This window comes from Canis lupus, chromosome 4, assembly GCF_011100685.1.
Source record: "Canis lupus familiaris isolate Mischka breed German Shepherd chromosome 4, alternate assembly UU_Cfam_GSD_1.0, whole genome shotgun sequence".
Classification (NCBI taxonomy): domain Eukaryota; kingdom Metazoa; phylum Chordata; class Mammalia; order Carnivora; family Canidae; genus Canis; species Canis lupus.
In genome coordinates, this window is record NC_049225.1 from 48751992 (window position 1) to 48771535 (window position 19544).

A 19544-nucleotide genomic window follows, 5' to 3' on the forward strand; every position below is an offset into this window, starting at 1 on the left:
TCTTTCTGTAGGAAATATTTTGCTTGACAGTAGGGAGAATGAAAAATTGAAGTTCTTAAATATTGCACTTCATTAATGTCTGGCATACATTCATCAGTAATGATCAGTGGACCCTGTCACCAATTTGGGGTGCCAAATATTAATAAAAATACTCTGAATTCAAGACACTGTACCTATTTAAAGAACAGCTTTATTTTTCAAGATTATAAAAATGGCTTCAAAATAAAACAACACACAATATTTCTATAACTTCATAGGATAGCTGGCGAATGTATAAGCTTTCTAATTTTTAGAGGTGTAGTTAATGCATTGATAAATCTAAAAAGGAAGGCAAAGATGCTAAGTAACACATAGTTCTCCTTTAAATTAATGTATTGTCAATTGGAGACAGAAAATTTGAAATCTTGGAAGGTTTTCAGTATCTGGAAGATACTGGAAAAAATACACACTCAGAAAAAATTAACAAGAAAACAATGGACTTTGACAGACTGACATTTACTTTCTTCTAAAAAGTGTTTTTCCCATGAAGTCATAACATCTTTACCATTAATATAAAAGTTCAATTTCCATGACAACAAAAGCCTAATGCAGTTTCTCCACAGACTGTAGAAGAATTCCATGAGGGAGAAATTTTTAAGATGCATATTCCCTAGTTTGGCCTAGAGATTCTGGTTCAGAAGGTCCAGGATGGAACCCAGGAATCTGCAAGCTTAAAATCTCTCTAGGTGATTCTTGAGCATCCTAAATTTTGAAAACCACTGGCCTAAGGAAATCCTTTGTTTGGGATGCTATTGCTTCAAACAAAAAATATGCCATGTATTAAGAAAGCGAATATACCCAAATCCTAGAATAAAAATGATGATATGAACCACGCAAGAGTTTCTTTCTTTCTTTCTTTCTTTCTTTCTTTCTTTCTTTCTTTCTTTCTTTCTTTCTTTCTTTCTTTCTTTCTTTCTTTCTTTTCTTTCTTTCTTTCTTTCTTTCTTTCTTTCTTTCTTTCTTTCTTTCTTTCTTCTTTCTCTTTCTTTCTCTTTCTTTCTTTCTTTCTTTCTTTTTTTCTTTCTTTTCTTTCTTTCTTAATTAATTTATCTTAGAGTGAGAGTGAGCACAGGGGGAAGGAGCTGAAGGAGAGGGAGAGAGAGAATCTCAAGTAGATGTCCCACTGAGTGTGGAGCCCATACCAGGCTCTATCTCACAACCCTGAGATCATGACCTGAGTCAAAATCAGGAATTGGATACTTAACTGACTGAGCTACCCTAGGTGCCTCTCAAGGGTTTCTTATTCTACAAGAAGATTTATGTTGTATTTTAAAAATAGTTTTTGAACAAAGAAAAAAAGAGGCAAACCAAAAAATAGACTCTTTTAACTATAGAAACAAACTGAGGGTTACAAGGAGGTGGGTGATAGATGGGTGAAATAGGTGAAGGGGATTAAAGACTATACTTAATCATGATAAGCACTGAGTAATTTTTGAATTGTTGAATCACTATATTGTACACCTGAATCTAATAGAAGAACACTGTATGTTAAACTGGAATTAAATAAAAACAGTGAGTTTTTATGCATATGTGATCCTCTTTGTACAAATGTAATTAATGCCCCTCCCCCCCAAAAAAAACCCAAACAAGCAATAAATTTCAATATTCAGTCAAATCCTATCTTACCTATGATGTCTCCTAATGAGTTCAGAAGCCCACAGTATCTGGGCCATTCTGGGTACATGGCTTTGTACCATGAGATATTTTCACTTGTGTGTAGCTTGTTTCCCTAAGTGTATTTTGAACAATTTCCAAAAAATGATTGAGTACATTTCCTTGTATTGTATTCCTTGTCCCCATATTCTTCTCTTTCTTCTTTCTTTCTTGCTTTGTTCATTTATTCCTCAAAAATTTATCAAGTGCAATAATCAGGTTCTGCAATAAATTCCAGGGCATGGAGAACCCAGTGAAACTAGATGAAGGTAAGAGCTATATCAGGGGTTGGCAAACTGCGACTCACCTGCAATCTAGCTAGCTGCCTGTTGTTAATAAAGTTTTATTGGAGCACAGTAATGCTCCTTCACTTAGGCATTGTCTATAGCTACTTTTGTGCTACAGTGGCAGTCTTGAATAGTTGCTGCAGAGATTGTATGGCCTTGAAAAGCCTAAAGTATTTAATATTTGGCCCTTTGCAGAAAGTTTGCTGACTTCTGGATTGTATGATTGTTAAAGTTCTGCCCAGTTCATAGCACTCTTGATTAATACGATGAAGAGAAAGGGCGAAGTCCTGTCAGAGGGTATAAAAGGAAACTCCCTTTGGATTAAGGTGATCAGTATCTCAGGATGTGGTACTTAATTTGAGACCTAGAGGATTTGTAAGAGGTAAATCAGGCCAAATATGGGGGGAAGGGCATTCTAAACAAAGGTTTTTTGAGTTTTATGAACTTTTGTTTTCCAGAAGAAAATTTGGTGGCCCAGTAGAAGGGGGAAATAAAAACACATAAATACTACCAATATATATAGATAGGAAATTTGGTGAAATGATTTATGTCCTGAGTCAGTGGTTTTATGATGATTTTGCAGCTAACTAAGCATGTAAAATTAGCTATCATTTGACCTTTTAGAGCAGGGATCAGGAAATATTCTTTTCTTTTTTTTTTTTTTTTTAGATTTATTTATTTATTCATGAGAGACACAGACTGAGAGAGCCACAGAGGTAAATAGAGACATAGGCTGAGGGAGAAGCAAAAGCAGGCTTCTTGCAGAAAGCCAAATGTGAGTGGGACTTGATCCCAGATCCCGGGATTGTGACCTGAGCCAAAGGCAGGCACCCAACTACTGAGCCTCCCAGGTGCCCCAGGAAATATTTTCCTAATGGAAAAATAGTAAATATTTTAGGCTTTGCCAGCTATAATCTTTGTCACTATTACTCATTTCTGTTATTGCAGTATGGAAGCAGCTATAAACAATATGTAAATGAACAACATAGGTTACGTTTCAATAAAACTTTGTAAATCATGAAGTTTGAATTACATATAATTTTCATGTGTCATGAGATATTATTTGTCTTTGGATTTTTTTCAATAAATTAAAAATGTGAAAACCATTTTTAGTTCATGGACCATACAAAAATAGGTAGTGAATCATAAATTGCAGACCCCTGTTTTGGTCTCACATTCCTTGCTTGTAAAACAGGAGGCCTGTAACATTTTCTCTACCAATTATCTAGGGTGGTTATGATTGAGTTGAGACATTTGTCATTGAAGTTCTTTGCATAGGACAACATATTCAGATGTAATATACTGTCATTTTACATTCACAAAAATTATTGAATTATTCACAATTGCAGGATGCACAATTTTCCTGGGACTTGATGAGAAATTTATCTTTTTCGTGAATAATTTCTGCCAAAGGAAGAGAAAAATATGAATACATTTTACATATGTAATAGGTACAAGTATGATACTATTATTTCTAATATTTCTACAACATTGGTTGTTAGGTTAAGTAATTTCCTAAGCAGAGAAGGGTTTTAGTTGATTACATCAACTTAGATAGCCTATTGTACTTTATTTTTACTCTTCAAATTGAACTTATAATTTTCTGTTTTATATGGTTGGTTAATTGGACTTGAGAAGGTAGAATCAGCAATCAGCATTATTATTTTCCAAACACTGCCTTCAGCTAGACTCTGGATCGCCTTCTCCAACTCAGAAGATATCTTCAGCAGATGTCACATACTTTTAGGTATTTGAACAGTCTCATGATCAGGAATTGTGAATTTTAGTACAACCTAAATCAGAACTTTAATCTCTCATCCAATTCAAGGTTTCTCTCTATCCGTCCTCCTCTCTGCCAGGCCCGACCCTTGATTCCCCAGTCTGCCAGTGGGAAAGGCAATGTGGTTCATTGTTTGCTTCTGCTTCTCCATCTGATCCTTCCATTCACTCTGCTGCTTCTTTCTGGCTCTTCCAGGGTTGAGCATAGAGTGTGTGTGTGTATGCACATGCACACCAAATTTACAGAGAAAGGGCAAAATATTACTTGTCTGATGCTGGTCAATTTTTTAAAAGATTTTATTTATTTATTCATGAGAGACACAGACAGAAGACAGAGACATAGACGGAGAAGCAGGCTCCCTGCAGGGAGCCCGATGCAAGACTTGATCCCAGAACTCCAGGATTACGCCCTGAGCTGAAGGCAGATGCTCAATCTCTGAGCTGCCCAGGCATCCCTGATGCTGGTCAATTTAATTACTGGTGCTTTCTTTCACGACAAGGGTAACCTTCTGGCTCTTCCTATTGTGGGGCACAGATAAGGGCCTTTCTGATACTCTGTGAAGAACAAGAGCAGCCCTCTTAGGCTGTTGATATCCCCTTAGCTCCTGCCCATTGGCAATGCATTCCTGATGTTCTCTTTGTCTTGAGGCAGGAGTCATTTTGGGATGTTTCTGGCTCAGCTATCTTTCTGTGTAAGCTCTTGCCTCCCCTCCCACAAACCTGGATGTGTGTTCTCCAATTTCCCTAAAGGATTCTCTTGCTGACCCTTCATGTGGTTTGAAAAAAGAGGGGATAAATGTCATAGCACTCTAGTCACACAAATACCCCACATGTACTCTCTCTTCCTTACTGAATCTCTGTGTTTCTTTTATACTAGTTGGAATTTTGTGATGATAAGAGTTACTAGTAGACTGGTTACCTTTTAGCAAGCTCTTCAGAGATGTGTCTAGCACAACTCTGCAATGTGTAGGCGTTAATTACCCATGATCATAGGTAGGTTCCCAGAGATAAGAAAAAAATTTTCCATGCAAGTTACTGTTTCATTTGTACACAGCTCTTTGTTTTTACTGGCATATTTCCCCATATTATATTTATAAGGTAGCTGAGGACAAGATCTAATTGAATTTTCCTCAGTTTTAATACTTGCTCAGTGGATAAGTGGGTAAATAGATATCCAGTCCCTCTTAGTTACTAAGTAATGGGATTGAAGTCAGTGGGCTGATTCATTCATTCACAATTGAATACCTACTACTAAGTTTTATAGTAGGTTCTGGGAATATAGCAGACCAAAAGTCATTACCCATGACTTCAAGGCTTTATTTTAATAGAGGATATATATATATATATATATATATATATATATATATATATCAGGAATATACAGCTAATTTCAGATATTGATGCACGCTCTGAAATGAAAGTTCAGAGTTCTGTCAGATGAGGGTATAAATGACAACTTAATGTAGATTGGGGTGATAGGTATCCCAGAATATAGTTTGTTTGTTTATTTGTTTTTTTGAGGTGGGAGGGGGCAAAAGAGAGAATCTTAAGCATGGGCCTTTATCTCATGACCCTAAGATCATGATCTGAGCTGAAATCAAGGGTTGGATGCTTAACTGACTGAGCCATCCAGGTGCCCCAGAATGTGGTATTTAATATGAGACCTGGAAGATTTGTAAGAGTTCAGGTAGATCAGGAATTGAAGGGCATTCAAAGCAAAAAAAAAAAAAAAATAGTATGTACAAAGACCCTACTGCAAGGAAAAACTGATGTTTTACAGGAAGCTTTGAATGAAGTAAAAGAAGGTCATGTAGCAGATTGTGAATTGGGGGGGAAGGGTGGGGTGAAGTGAGGTGAGGGGGTTTGACCATACAGGGAATAGCAGGCCATGAGAAAGGATTTGGATTTGATCTTAAGAGCAGTGGGAAGCTTTTGGAAGGTTATAAGCACAGGAGTGCTGTGCTACCATTGGCATGCCCAGGTGGTTCAGCTTCAAAAACTTTTTGGCATAAAGGACATAGATAATAAATACTGGAAAGGTCCCTTATTAACAGAGGTCAGTGCCTTAGTGTTAGTCTAAATGTCCTGCAAATCTTACTGCATTCAATAAATATGTTCTTTCACAAACATACCATGTTTCCTGATAATTTGAGACTGGATTTGATCGTATAGATGGAATTGTGTTCAAAGGACAGTCCATTACTTTGCAGAAACATTTTGGTTCAATCCTGCAGATTTTGGATGACCTAATGGTGAGAATTCTGTTTTTCAGTGAGAAACCATAGCAACATGCCACTTAGAAGGCACACTATATAATCTATCTGTTCTTCAGTTAGTATTTTGCAGTCCAGAAATAGTCATCATTGCCTAATGTGAGTATGCAAAAGGTCAGGCAAATATAAGCCCCAATGACAGTGCAGTTCTCCCTCTAACCGTGGGGTGGGGGTGGGGGTGGGGAATGTCACTTTCTCTTGGAGATGCATGATCAGGTATATTGGGGCTAGGAAGGAGGGAGGAATTGGGGCTAATAGCTCTGTGTTTCAGAATAAATTGTAAGCCAGTCCTCAATCTCTAAGTACTAAGAATGAGGCTATGATCCATAGAATTGCTCCTTTTCTAAAACCACATACTCAGTACCTCTTGGTACAATTCTTATTAAACTGCAAACTTCTGGTTCAGATATTTTTATGTCCCAGCACCTTTTGCGATTCCACATATGCTCCCTCTATTGTCTTACGTGCAAAATCATAATCAAAAAACAAATACACGGAGAATTGCTTGTCTTCGTTTAGGAATATATAGAGCCATGGATACCAGCTTGGTATCCACCAATGTAGAAAGGTTAAAAGGGCCTTTGCTTAAAAAAAACAGAAATGAAAAGATCTTTAGGGAAGCGGATTCAAGATAGTTGGTTACAATATAAGTTCAGGCAGTGTTTGGTAGGTAAAAGATGGTGAGATACAGAAAAAAAAAGAGAAGAGAGAAGGGAAAAGTATCTCCCAGAGTTCCACTCTATTGATAAGACTCATGGATGTGTTTTGTTTTGATGAGTAATCACATCTTCAGGTGCCATTTTGTTATCTTTTCCTCCTATCCAGAATATGTTTCCTTTTCGCTTTTTCACTGTGAAAAAGACACTCATTGTGTCTTGCATTGCCTTTTTGACTTTTCTTGCTTTGTGTTGGCAACTTGTTAAGTGGTTCCTCACACAGCTTACCTCTAAGGATTCCAGTGGGCTGTATCCTTTATCCATTACCTTGTTACTAATCCAAGCATTACAAAGCCTGGTTGCTAAGAATATTTACTTCCCACCCTTGTTGACTCACACCCTCAGTTTGTCAAGGGCTCACCAATAAGATTTTTAAAAGAGATTGTGCAATTACATGGTCATGGTACCATGGCAGAAACCTAGGGAACCAAGGTAATACCCCAATGTTAAAATGGGCCTTTGCTAGGTAGTTTGCACCTAAAGTATAGAGAGGGAGAAAGAGAAGTCAGAGTGCATGGTATCCAGAAGTATTTAGTTTACTTCATTTATTCATCTATTCATTCTTTCATTTATTCAACAACTACTCCTCAAGCACTGTGTACTAGATGTTGGGCTAGGTAATGGGGATATGGCAGGGAACTGGATAGACAAAGTCCCTATTCCTGCTGCTTACCTTATGTTTAATGGAATCCTTCTATGATTTAGCTAACCTCAGCATCTGAGGAAATTTCCCACCATCCATTCTCAGAAATCAAGAAACAGGTTCTGTTTCTTCCCAGCATTAGTGCTCCTGCCTGATGCAGACAGCTGAGTAAATTTTTTTCCTACTTACTGCACCAAATCTGTCTTCATTTCAACATTAATGAGTTACTCATCCAGGATAACTATTTCTAGCAAGGAAATTACCTACAGCTGCCTGTTAACAGGGCTGGGGCAAGGAGACTACAAAAGAGAGATTTTATTTGAAATGAAATTGAACTAGTTTCTTAAACCATGCAAGGCTGTCTCTTCCAGCCATCTACCAGAAGGGGACAGTATAAGAACATGATTTGTTGATCCTTTACTGCACCAACTCCTTAAAGAATTTGTGTTTCAGAATGTTTTTATTAGGAATCACACCAAGTGTTTTGTGAAATTATTTTTACATTTATTTCCAGGGATGAGAAATTCCAGAGCATTAAAAAAACCCTCAAATATGTACAAGAGATTTTTAATGGATTTAGTTTAAACTTCAAGAGACCAAAGTAGAATTTTTCTAGCTGAAAGATGGGTAAGAGGCTGACCTGGAGGAAGACCAGGCCAATGAGTTTGAGTCCATAGTGGCCTTGTTCAGCTTCTAGTCTTGGTGGAGTGGTTATTGTAGGGTTGAAAACTTCTATTTGTAGAATTTGGCTTTCTCATATCATATCAAGGTAGCAGTAATATAGCATATTTAAGAGCACCAACAACTAGTTATTTTGGAAGTAGAAATTATGAATCTGACAAGTGAAGTGGACAGAACAGTGGATTCTGAGTCATCCAATGGAAGATTAAGCAAATCCTTTTATGTCTCCAGACTTGAGTTATCTTCCCTGTTAAATGAGGGGCCTGGATAAAAATAATCTCTACAGCCTATTCTGTTTGAGTGTCTGTGATTCTCCAATTAAGCATGATTAGTCTACTACTATTATTACTGGTACAACTATTACTAGAAATGGCATTTGTTATATTATCAATATATACCAGGCATTGTGCTAAATGTTTTACATTTATTGTCTTCTCTAATCTTGCGGCAGTACAATGAAATAGATATTATCAACCATATTTTATAGGCAAGAAAACTGAGGATCAAAGAAATCAAAGGACTTGTCTAATGTCACAAAGCTAGCATGAAGACCTCATCCAAACTCAAACTTTGTGACTCCTAACTCCCTACTCTTAACCCCTGCCACATTTTTTTTCTTCCAGAACCTGCTTCCTTACATTAGTCTTTAACCTTCATAGGTTTGGCAGCAGGCCACAGTGATTGCTCTCTCTTTGACCTCTGGCCTTTGCCTCTCTGCTCATTCAATTTTCCATGTCTCACAATGCCCTCTTCATCGCTATCCAAATATTACTTATCCTTCAAGTTCTAGTTTATGCCTGTTGTCTGGCATAACTACTATATTCCATACTAATCTGTTTTTCTCCTGGACTGTTGTATTTATAATTCATTCTGTATAATTTAGACTCAACTTGATATTGTCTCTTATTTTGCTGTGTTTTAAATAAGTTAGTCTTGTCAACATTAACTATAGTGTAAGGCTCTTGTGGACAGAGAAGACATCTTAGTCTTTTTAATCTCTGCTATGAAGGGTATAGGGTTGCATAACCAGTTGGAGATCAATAATTTCTTCTTGTTTGCTAGAGGTAGGCCTCAGGCAAAAATGAACCCTTCTGATTCTAAAAATTATGGCAGTCTCTGAGAAAAACAATTTTCTAGTCTGACTTAAAAAAAAACAGAACAACCCCAGGAAATCCCAAATCTTCCTGACTAATATAGTCAATTATTTCACAAGTTTAATGATTGAAATTATTACTATCATTAATATCATATGAATAGTTAAAATTTATAGATTACTTACTAAATTCCATGTATTGAGCTTATGTTTTGCATGGATTATATTTTATACTTACAATAGCACTATGAAGAGGCTAAGTGTCCTTGCTGTACAGAGAATATAGCAGGTTTAGAGATGTGGAGTAATTAATATGAGGTCTCACAGAGCTGGCAAGTGGTGAAACTAGGGCTACACCTTATTTTTTTAAATTCCAGGTCCAGTTTTCCTGGATCTGGCCTAATTGTACCATGTTGTAAATTAGCCTTCCTACAAATGACAGTGCATGTCTGTTTTTCATCCATACATGCTCCACTCCATCTGGAAAGCTATCTAGGGTTCTGTAACTGTTCATATGATTATTCTTAAATTCTTATTTAAAATTTTGCTCCTCTTTCTAAGTGTCCAGTGGGAATTCCATTTTCCTTATTGTGGTAGGCTGAATTGGGATCTTTCAAAGATGTCTACATTCTCGTCCCTAGAGCACATGAAGATTAAAATGTTGCCAGGAAACTTTGGAGGTGTGATTGAGTTAAGGGTCTTGAGGTGGTAAGATTACCCTATATTACCCTGTGGACACTAAAGGTAATCACAATCATCCTTGGAAGAGGGCGGCAAGGTCAAAGGTGGAGAAAGGCTGTGTGATGATGGAGCAGGTACTGGAGTAATGCTGACAGGAGCCAAGAATGTTGCAGCCTCTAGAATCTGAAGAGGCTGAGAACACATTCTCCCCTGAAAACTCTAGGGAGGAACTAGCCTTTCCAACACCTTAATGTTCATCCCTCAAAACTCATTTTGACTTCTGATCTTCAAATTTTAAGAGATAAATTTGTGTTATTTTAGGCTATTCAATTCATAGTACTTTGTTATGGGAATAATAGGAGACTTTATACATTAATATAGAGTTCTGTAGATATGATCATTTCCAGAGGCTGAGAGACAAGATGGGTCTAATTGCTCATACTAAACCCTTACTCTCCTCTTTGAATTGGAAGAGATGAATCCGCATGAAAGTTATGCATAAATAAAGGCCAGCTCTAAATGCTGTCTAGAGACAGGGCAGTAATAATTCAGCAGTACAGATAAATGTGTAACCAAACCCATACTCTCCTCAACTTTTTCTTTATTCTAAAAGAGAAGGAAAGATTGAAGGAGCATGATTTTATAATGTACCATGGAATGTGATGGACTTACTCTTCTCTTTGGGTGGCTTATTTTGGGGCTGTGATTTTTTTCTTACTAGAATTCTTCCTGCTTGGATTTAAATGTCTGTTTTGAAGATACTATCACCACCACCACTAATTGCATTAACACAAGAAGATGCTGTCATTTGACATCCTTAAACTTCCTGCTTTTTATTTTGCTTATAAGCAGAATAATGTGAATGTTGCTGGCTCTGCTTTTGGGTACCAGTATTGTGATTTCTAGAAATTGCAATTATCTTTTAAAAGGGAGATCCTCTGATACCCATTTTTTTTCTCCTGGTGTTTCACTTGAGGATCTATGGTCTAGATTTTGAGAAAACACACCATTAACTCATCAGTTCTCCTGAGGCATTTCATTTGCTTTTAGTCACTTCTTGCTCCCTTCTTAGCAAGGTAGTCTTCTTTTTGTAATCTATTTCCTTTTGTTTTTTCTTTTCAATCATTCCTGCTTTCTTTCATAAGAAATGTCTATACCAGTTTTTGATAAATAACTTAATCCAGTTTTTCTCAGAATAATTGAAGGTTGAAGATCATCAACACTGTAAAGAAAATGATCATGTTCCCTAAAGTCCTCTGAAACGTGTCACAAGAAGTAAGAAGTGATAGATTTATATCCAGAAGAGAGTACTGAAACCTTTGTCAGTATGGGATGAGGAGTTTAATCAGTGGGTGAATAGAGTAGCCTTTGTATACATGGCAGTCGGACACAAGGCAGTTGCTAGAGCAACTAGCTGAGGAAGAAGAGGTGGGCAGATGGGACCTAGTATTTATAGAGTATGATGGCAGGTGGTGGGTCTTAGTCCTGTCTTGTGTTTAAAATGGTGGATATCAGTTTGAAAGGATAATACAGCAGAGAGATGATGCCTGTAGGGATATTTGATTTTTTTTTTTTTTTTTTTTTTTGCCTTGCTATCCTTTGCAGCTAGTATAATGCTGGTCACATAGTAAAGTCAGAATGTTTCCTCAACAAATGAACAAAAAGGGGCACCTGGGTGGCTCAGTGGGTTAAATGTCTTCAGCTCAGGCCATGATCCCAGGGTCCTGGGATCAAGCCCTGCATTGAGCTCCCTGCTCAGTGGGGAGTCTGCTTCTCTCTCTCCACCTGCTGGGCTCTATCACTCTCTCTCTGTCAAATAAATAAATAAAATCTTAAAAATAAATGAACAAAAAGCCACATCTGGAGATGCAGAAGGGCAGCTGGCATCAGAGAGATTTGGTAGAAGGTAGAGAGAAGGAACACATCCATAGATAGCATTTCCCAGATACAGGACTTTCACTGCTAAAAGAAGATGGTCCTGGGCATGTCAAGATGAGTGATTACCCTAGCCCACATGGCTAAAAACTAAAGGTTGAATTCTGGGAGGACCAGTAAGAGTTGATGGCATTCTTTCTCAACTTCCTAGATGTCTTGTCTTACTCAGTCCAAGATATATGGACAGATATGGAACCCAATATACATGACTCAGATCACCTCTAGTTTATGGCTCCTCTAGTATGAAAGATGAGGCTTCTCTTAAATCTCACATGTTTTTTAAGAAAAATCAGTGACCAGGTATCATGACTGGAATGGCCATCGGAGATGTGTAATATGGCTTGATCTCAGCCCCACCAAGCAGTAGATATAATGTGGTTGTTAATAATTTGGTTTTTGGAGTCAGCAAAATCTAGGTTTCCACTCTTGACTTTATATAATGGCTTAGGTGAGTTACTTTATTTGTTTACTCCATTGTAGTGGTATGGATGTAATAGTCCCCTGCATCGCAAAGGACTGTTATAAAACATAAGTGATGTAAGTCTTTGAAGGATTTAGTACAGAACCAGCCTCATAGCAAAGACTAATTTATAATAGATAGGTATTATTTTGTCTTGGGTAGGTTTTCCATCTTCTGCTTATGTGAGTTTAATGATAATGCTTTGGTATTTTCTAAACATAACTTTGGGTTTACCTCTAGGACAGCCCAAAGCTACACCTGGTCCAGAAGACAAATGAATTTGATTAAGAAATAAGACAAGCTGATGCATGAAATATGAGAAAATTATTCATATTCAGAATGAAACACCCATTGCAGTCAGAGAGGGATGCACATTGTATGAATTATTAAAGACCAACTAAAATCTAGAATGTTTATGTAATTCTGAAATTTTACTGGAAGAGCTAACTATGACATATAAATCCATTACTTAAAATTAATTTGTCTAAAAGCCTTACTGATATACCAATATAGTTAGAAACCAAGCATTTTATATAAAGCTTTCTGAAAACTGGGAAAAATAATTCCATGCCTCAAAGAATTTTTGTAAACTTAGTGTAACTGTCCTTTCCAGTTTATTGACATTAATTAATGTTAGCTTTGATGGGAATATAATTACTGTTATCTTTTAAAGTGAATATATTCATACCCAGGAAAGCAGATCAACAAGGTGTTTACAACCCAAAAGTCTACTTTAGTATTAATTGGAGGTCTGTTTGCTATATTTGCTCTCCTTTCTACTCCTAATTATATGCCACTTCGAACCTTAAAATAATGCTCTTGGTGAATTAACTTCCTAATTTATTTTTTTTGGAAGGGCGGATAAATTGGTATATTAAGTATTTATTATGTAGGTCAGCAATTTTGCATTCAGGTATGACTTTGCCCTCTAGTGAACATTTGGCAATATCTGGAGACATTTTTGGATGTTGGAGGCGAGGGAGGGCAATGCTACTGTCAGAAATAATGCTTAACAGGCTACAATGCACAGGACAGCCCTCACTCTTCGCTTTTCCCATCATATCAAAGAATTACTATGATCACAAAAATAGTTGAAGATTTTTCTCTTTTTACCATTGAGGAACTAGAGAAAATATTTACAAGTATTTTCTGTTTTGCACAATCCTAAAATTTGTAAATTCATTTGTGAACAGGATTTTTATGACCACATTATGGAATCTAGGCCTAGTACTGGGGTTTTTGGCTGATGTGTTATGAAGAATGAACTAGTTATGATCACACAGTTAAGTCTTATGGATAAGTCAGACAATGACAAATAAGTAAATAAGGAAATGCATAGCAAAATTTAAGATAAATGTCACGAGGAAAGACAACAGAGAGACATGAAGGGAGGTTAACAGGGAGATTCTTCTTAAAGGTGATGCTTCAGGAAGCCTCTCTGAAGAGATGATAGTCAAGCGGAGGGTTGAAATGGTGGCAGTTGTTTAAAGGTGAGAAGAAGGATGCTCCAGGGGCTAGTGTGTTTACAGGTTCTGATGTGGGAAAGAACTTGGTGTGTTAGAGGAATTGAAGAAAGCTAGTGTGATTATAGTGTTGTCAGTGAGAAGGAGAAAAGGATGGAATGAGGTTAGAAAGAATAAAGAGGCAGCCACCAGAGCATGTAGGTTCTTGGGGACACATTAAAGAGGTTAGATGATTTTGCAAATGGAAGGGAAAACCATAAAAATATTTCAGCAAGGGGCTTAAATGCTCTTATTTATGGTTTTAAAAGGATCATGCTGATGGTTGTAGGGAGAATGGATTGGCTTGAGGCAAGAATGAAAGTATGAGATCGGTTACAGTGGCACAGGCAGGAGACCATCATGACCTGGACTTGGTGATGGCCATGGAGCTGTAGAAAAGCTGGTGGAACCAAGACACAGGTTAGATATAGGATAGAACTTGATGATGAGTGGATAAATGTGAAGTGTGAAGAAAAGAGGAGAATCAAGAATGATTCTTAGATTTCTGGTTTGGAAAACTGGTAGTTGTAGGATGGTGCCATTTAGTTAGATGTCAATGACTAGAGGGACAGAAAGTCTATAGGGACCAAAAATCAAGAGTTCTGTTTTGGATATATTCATTTTGAGGTGCTTGTGAAACTTCTAATTGGAGATTCCAAGCAAGTGATCATAAAATACCTCTCAGGAGCTCAGAAGAGTAGCCAAGTGAGAGATATATTCTGGGGGTCCCTTGCAAAGAGAAGTTAATTAAGGCCACATGAATAGATATAATCATGCAGTAAGGCATATAGAGAAAAAGAACAGTAGTAGGGGCCTAGAAATGAATACAGAGGCCCTTAAATATTTAGAAATGCAAAACATTATGTGTTCACACTTGTTAAAATCCTATTATACCCCGTCCTACCCAGCCTAAGAACCTTCAGTCGTGGGTTCTTTTACTGAGTTAACTAGTCGAATTCTAGTATTAGCCTTCAAACTGTAGCCTCCTCTAATTGCTGGTGCAAGAAATCTTAGGCCACAAGGAAAAAAAAAATTCTACCTTCTTTTGTAGCTGGCAGAAAAGCAGGTTCTGCTTTGCATCATAAAATTGTCTTTGCAGTGAATATTTTTAACAATGGCATCTATAAGGCACTGGGACATCATATATTGACAGATTCTGTGAAGATAACCTTTAACCTCTAAAATGTCTGTATATCTCATTGTTTTTTAAAAAATAATGCATTGCCCTGGAAATAATATTTAAATTGATATCTTTGTTTTTCAACAAGTGTAAATACTTCTGAATTTTCTCTATGAAGGTAGAGGGGAGTGTGTTCTTCCTCTACATGTATGAGGTAATAATAACAACAAAAATGAACCCTATATCTCTGCTAATTTCTTACTTAACTAAAACCTTTGAGAAATTTAGAAAACATTTAAATTAACAGACAGAATGAGGGGCACCTGGGTGTCTCAATGGCTGAGCAAATGCCTGTGGCTCAGGTCGTGATCCTGGGGTCCTGGGATTGAGTCTCTGCCTATGTCTCTGCCTCTTTCTCTGTGTCTCTCATGAATAAATAAATAAATAAAATCTTAAAATCTTAAAGAAAAAAGAATGAGCTAACGAAGAAGGCTGAGGAATTACAAAGAAGGCTGAGGAGTTACCAGAAAGTTGTAACATACTAAGAGAGTGGAAGAGCAAAGCCTATGTTTAGGAAAGAGTGTTTCAAGAAAGCAATCAATTATTGCTTCAATTTCCAGGTATCTAAAGAGAAGAGGACTGAAAATGTCCAATAGATCTTTGTAGCAGGAAGGTCATTAGCGATCTTGGCCTGACTCGTTTCAGAAGAATGGTGGAGCTGGAAACCAGTCTGGGCTGGGCTGTTTGGGAGGTGGGAAAGGCAAAGACAGCCTCTCGTCTAAGCAGCATGAAACCAGCTTGTATCAGCATGTAACATGATAATTGCATAAGATTTTTCAATTTCATTTTCAAGACTTACATTAAGTCAGTGAGGTAGGTCTTTTATCCACATTTTTATTGATGAAGTGATTGATATTCAGTTACTCAAAGTTTCAAAGTAATTAAGTATGTAGTAACAGAAGCCCTTTCTTGAAACACATATAAAAGGGGAGGCAATTTCAGGGAAAGAAGGAAGCATCCTGGGAACAAAGCATCTCAAACACATTTTAACAAACTTCTTCATTCTACTTGGACCTGTGCCCAATTCTGACTTTTTTAAGTGAATGGAATGGTGTAGCACACCTAGTTTTTCCCTGAGGAAAACAGTCCTTAGGTTCTTTCTCAAAAATGGTGCTTTTCTAAAGGAAAATTCAAAGAACCACCATTTAGATAGCAATAAACGGAGGAGAATTTTAAAAGCTTAACAGCAGCCTCTGAGACACTCACCTTTGCTGCTTCAAATTTGCTGACAAGGGGTGCTGGCTCCTGGAAATATCTAGTGGCGCATAAACCCTCTAGGGGCTCACGTGGTACATCTTGGTCTCTCAGGAATTCCTTAGCAACATAATGAGAAATTGAGGGAGGTTGATGTGAGAAATGCATCTGTGGAAGTCTTGAGCAACTTGAGTTTAAAAGAGGAAGAGCAGTTTTATGTCATAGTCCTTGAATTGTCAAATTCCTTTAAAATTAGAATATTTGAATTTATTTGAAGTATAAAAATATTGAGATAAATAGAAAGTCATTCTACTGTTTTGAATTTTTTAAAAAAAATTTTCTTGGGATGCCCGAGTAGCTCAGCAGTTGAGTGTCTGCCTTTGGCTCAAGGCATGATCCCAGATTCCCCAGATCGAGTCCCACGTCGGGCTCCCCACAGGAAGCCTGCTTCTTCCTCTGTGTGCGTCTCTGCCTCTCTGTGTGTCTGTCATGAATGGATAAATAAAAATCTTTAAAAAATTAATTTTTTATTTTTTTTAGGGAGGTGGGGAAGAGGGAAAAGGAGAGAGAGAGAATCTTAAGCAGGCTTCACACCCAGCCTGGAGCCTGATGAGGGGCTTCATCTTACAACCCTGAGATCATGACTTGAGCCAAAATTAGAAGTTGAATGCTTCATTGACTGAGCTATACAGGTGCCTCAAAATCATTCTACTATTTTAGCTTATTCTTGAATGCAGGCAGACTACAGATATAAACATGGATACTCTGAGAAGTAACCTATTAAAAGGAAGGATTATTTGATATTTTTGACCTGAAAACCTTACCGGAATGGTGATCCTGGTTTAGAAAGATCGAAAAGAAGTCACTTATGCCACACTTAAAATGATGTCAGTTACATACCATATAGTTCCAACTGTATGACATTCTGGAAAAGGCAAAGTTACGGAGACAGCAAAGAGATCAGTGGTTCCTAGGGGTTGGAGGGGAGATGAAGAAGCAGAGCACAGAGGATTTTTAGGGCAGTGAAATTACTCTATGTGATACTGCAATGATGGATATATGTCATTATGCATTTGTCCAAACCCATAGAATATGTGATACCAGGAATGAACCTTACTAATGTGAACTATGGACTGAAGGAGATTATGACGTGTGAATGTAGATTCATTGATTATAATGCATGTACCACTCTGGTTGGGGGATGTTGATAATGAAGGAGGCTGTGCATCTATAGGGGCAGGGGGCATGTGGGAAAAGTCTGTACCTTCCTCTCAATTTTGCTGTTATTCTAGAGCTGCTCTAAAAAATAAGGTCTTAATAAAATAAATGTCAATGTACACATTATTTCTGGGGTAACACATGCCTTCAGCTTCTGCCTCAGCAAGGCCTTTCCTCTCAGCCTGATTTGAGCCTCATGCTGCCCCCCAAGCCAGTGTTCCTTGCACTAAATACTGACGAAATGCTTTCTTCCCCCTTTACGAGGTCTGTGCTTACAGACTTCACATCCTGAAATCAATTTGGTCTACCTGAGGGTCCTATAAAAAGCCTGCCTACTTATTTATAGAGTCTTAATGAAGTAATTTAAAAATGCTTTTTATTATGGAAAATTTCAGTCACTTAAGGGAGGAGACAGAAGCCCTGAGTACTCTGTGAAAGTATAAGGGACCTTGTGTACCTGCCGTCAGCTTCAACAATTGCTCATTCATTTATTTCCCCTCCACCTGTATCATTTTGAAGAATTTCCCAGGTATTATAGTAATGGAGCTTTTTTGCTTTAATTTAAATCAGCGGAATAGCATTTGCTTATTCTATATAAGTTAAATGCATATACTATATAATATGCTTTGTGTTCTCAAATATTATAATTTTCCATTGTCTCCACTGTGGGAATTATGATACATTCAAATTTTTCTTTCATATTTATTTACTTAATTTTTTTATTGAGGAAAAATTGATGTACAGTATTGGGTTGGCTTATTTACTTTAACAGATAGTAACATGGTTCAAAATGCAAAATACTTGGAAGGATATCATAAAAAGTAAGTCTTCTTTTCTTTCTGTCTTATTTTCTCTTAGGAGGCAGCCACTGTAGCTGGTTCTCATGTATTTGTTCATAAATATTTTATGCATGTATGAGTATGTGTGTATGTGTGTGTATAAGACAGAGAGAATCATATTTGTGGTCTGATCTTGCTTTTTTCACATAACAATATGCCTTGGACATCTTTCCTTAAGAAGACTTATTAAGCATAGAGCTTACCTAATTATTTTTAAAGACTACATAGCATTTCATTTTGCAATACTACTATAATTTGTTTAACCTACTTTGGTGGATGCACATGTAAGTTGTTTTCAATCTTTTGCTGTAATAGGATCTATTTTGTAAATGCCAAATCTCCACATTTAAAAATTTTTATTTATTTTATTTGTTTACTTTAAAAATTTATTTATTTGAGAGAGTGCATGGTGGGAAGGGGCACAGGTAGACAGAAACTCAAGCAGACTCAGTACTGAGTACAGACCCCAACGTGGGGCTCAATCTCACAACCCTGAGATCACGACCTGAGCCAAAACCGAGTCAGTCGCTTAACCAACTGTGCCACCCAGAGGTCCCTCTAGCACATATTTTAAATTGAAGTGTCTTGGAATCAATGTTTTAGGTACATTTTGATTTTCTCTCTCTACCTATTTTTTTTCTACCTATTTTTCATTTCAGTCTCTATGTCCTAACTTCCTGTCTTTTCCCACCCACAGCCTCCTCAACATGTTCTCGGTGCAATTAAAAATTAAGGGCCACACCTTGCTCTTAGGGCAGTGAGAACAGTGAAGATTAGACAGCTTAACTTTCTGTGGCTCAGCTGAAGTTAGCTGAAGTCAGGGAGTCCAGCCCATTATAGGACAGTAGAGCTGAGTAATTTAAACTCAACTCTCTCATTTCATGGTAAACTGATGACTTGGAAAATTAATAGCCTAGTTCCCTAGGACCCTGAATATTTTTTTCTTACTCCGAGGGGAGAGTCACAAAAAGACTGAAAAAAAAATCTAAACAAGTGGCCTTAGTATTTAAGGAGTTGAAGAGGAGAATGAATGTACTGCTGACATCACAGGGAGAAAGGGAGGCTCTTATGTCCTTATATACATAGCACACCCAGCAAAATAGGAGAGCTAGAACTCCTTTTAACTGAGTTGCCCCTAGTGTTCATATTCATGACACCTTTTTCTGACCCAGAGGCTCTTCTTAGATGCTCTTGATACCTTATTTCACCTGAACAATAGCAATAGCAGCAATAACTCACACTTCAGAACAACCTAATGTTGGTCAGGCACTGTTCCAGTGCTTTACACATATTTGTTTAATCCTTACAACCATGCTAGAACTACTACTATTATGAAAGGAGAAACTCAGGACAGAGAAGAAAAATTACTTG

At 37.3% G+C, this 19544-nt stretch overlaps 1 long non-coding RNA gene across 1 annotated transcript in view; it reads left to right on the plus strand.

Moving 5' to 3' along the window:
* The window catches only part of LOC102155267, a 94365-nt gene that overhangs the window by 51425 nt on the left and 23396 nt on the right, over positions 1–19544 (plus strand). Inside the window, exon 4 of the long non-coding RNA XR_005358295.1 lies at positions 3618–3726. This is a non-coding gene — a long non-coding RNA (uncharacterized LOC102155267). The remainder of the gene's footprint in view (positions 1–3617; positions 3727–19544) is intronic.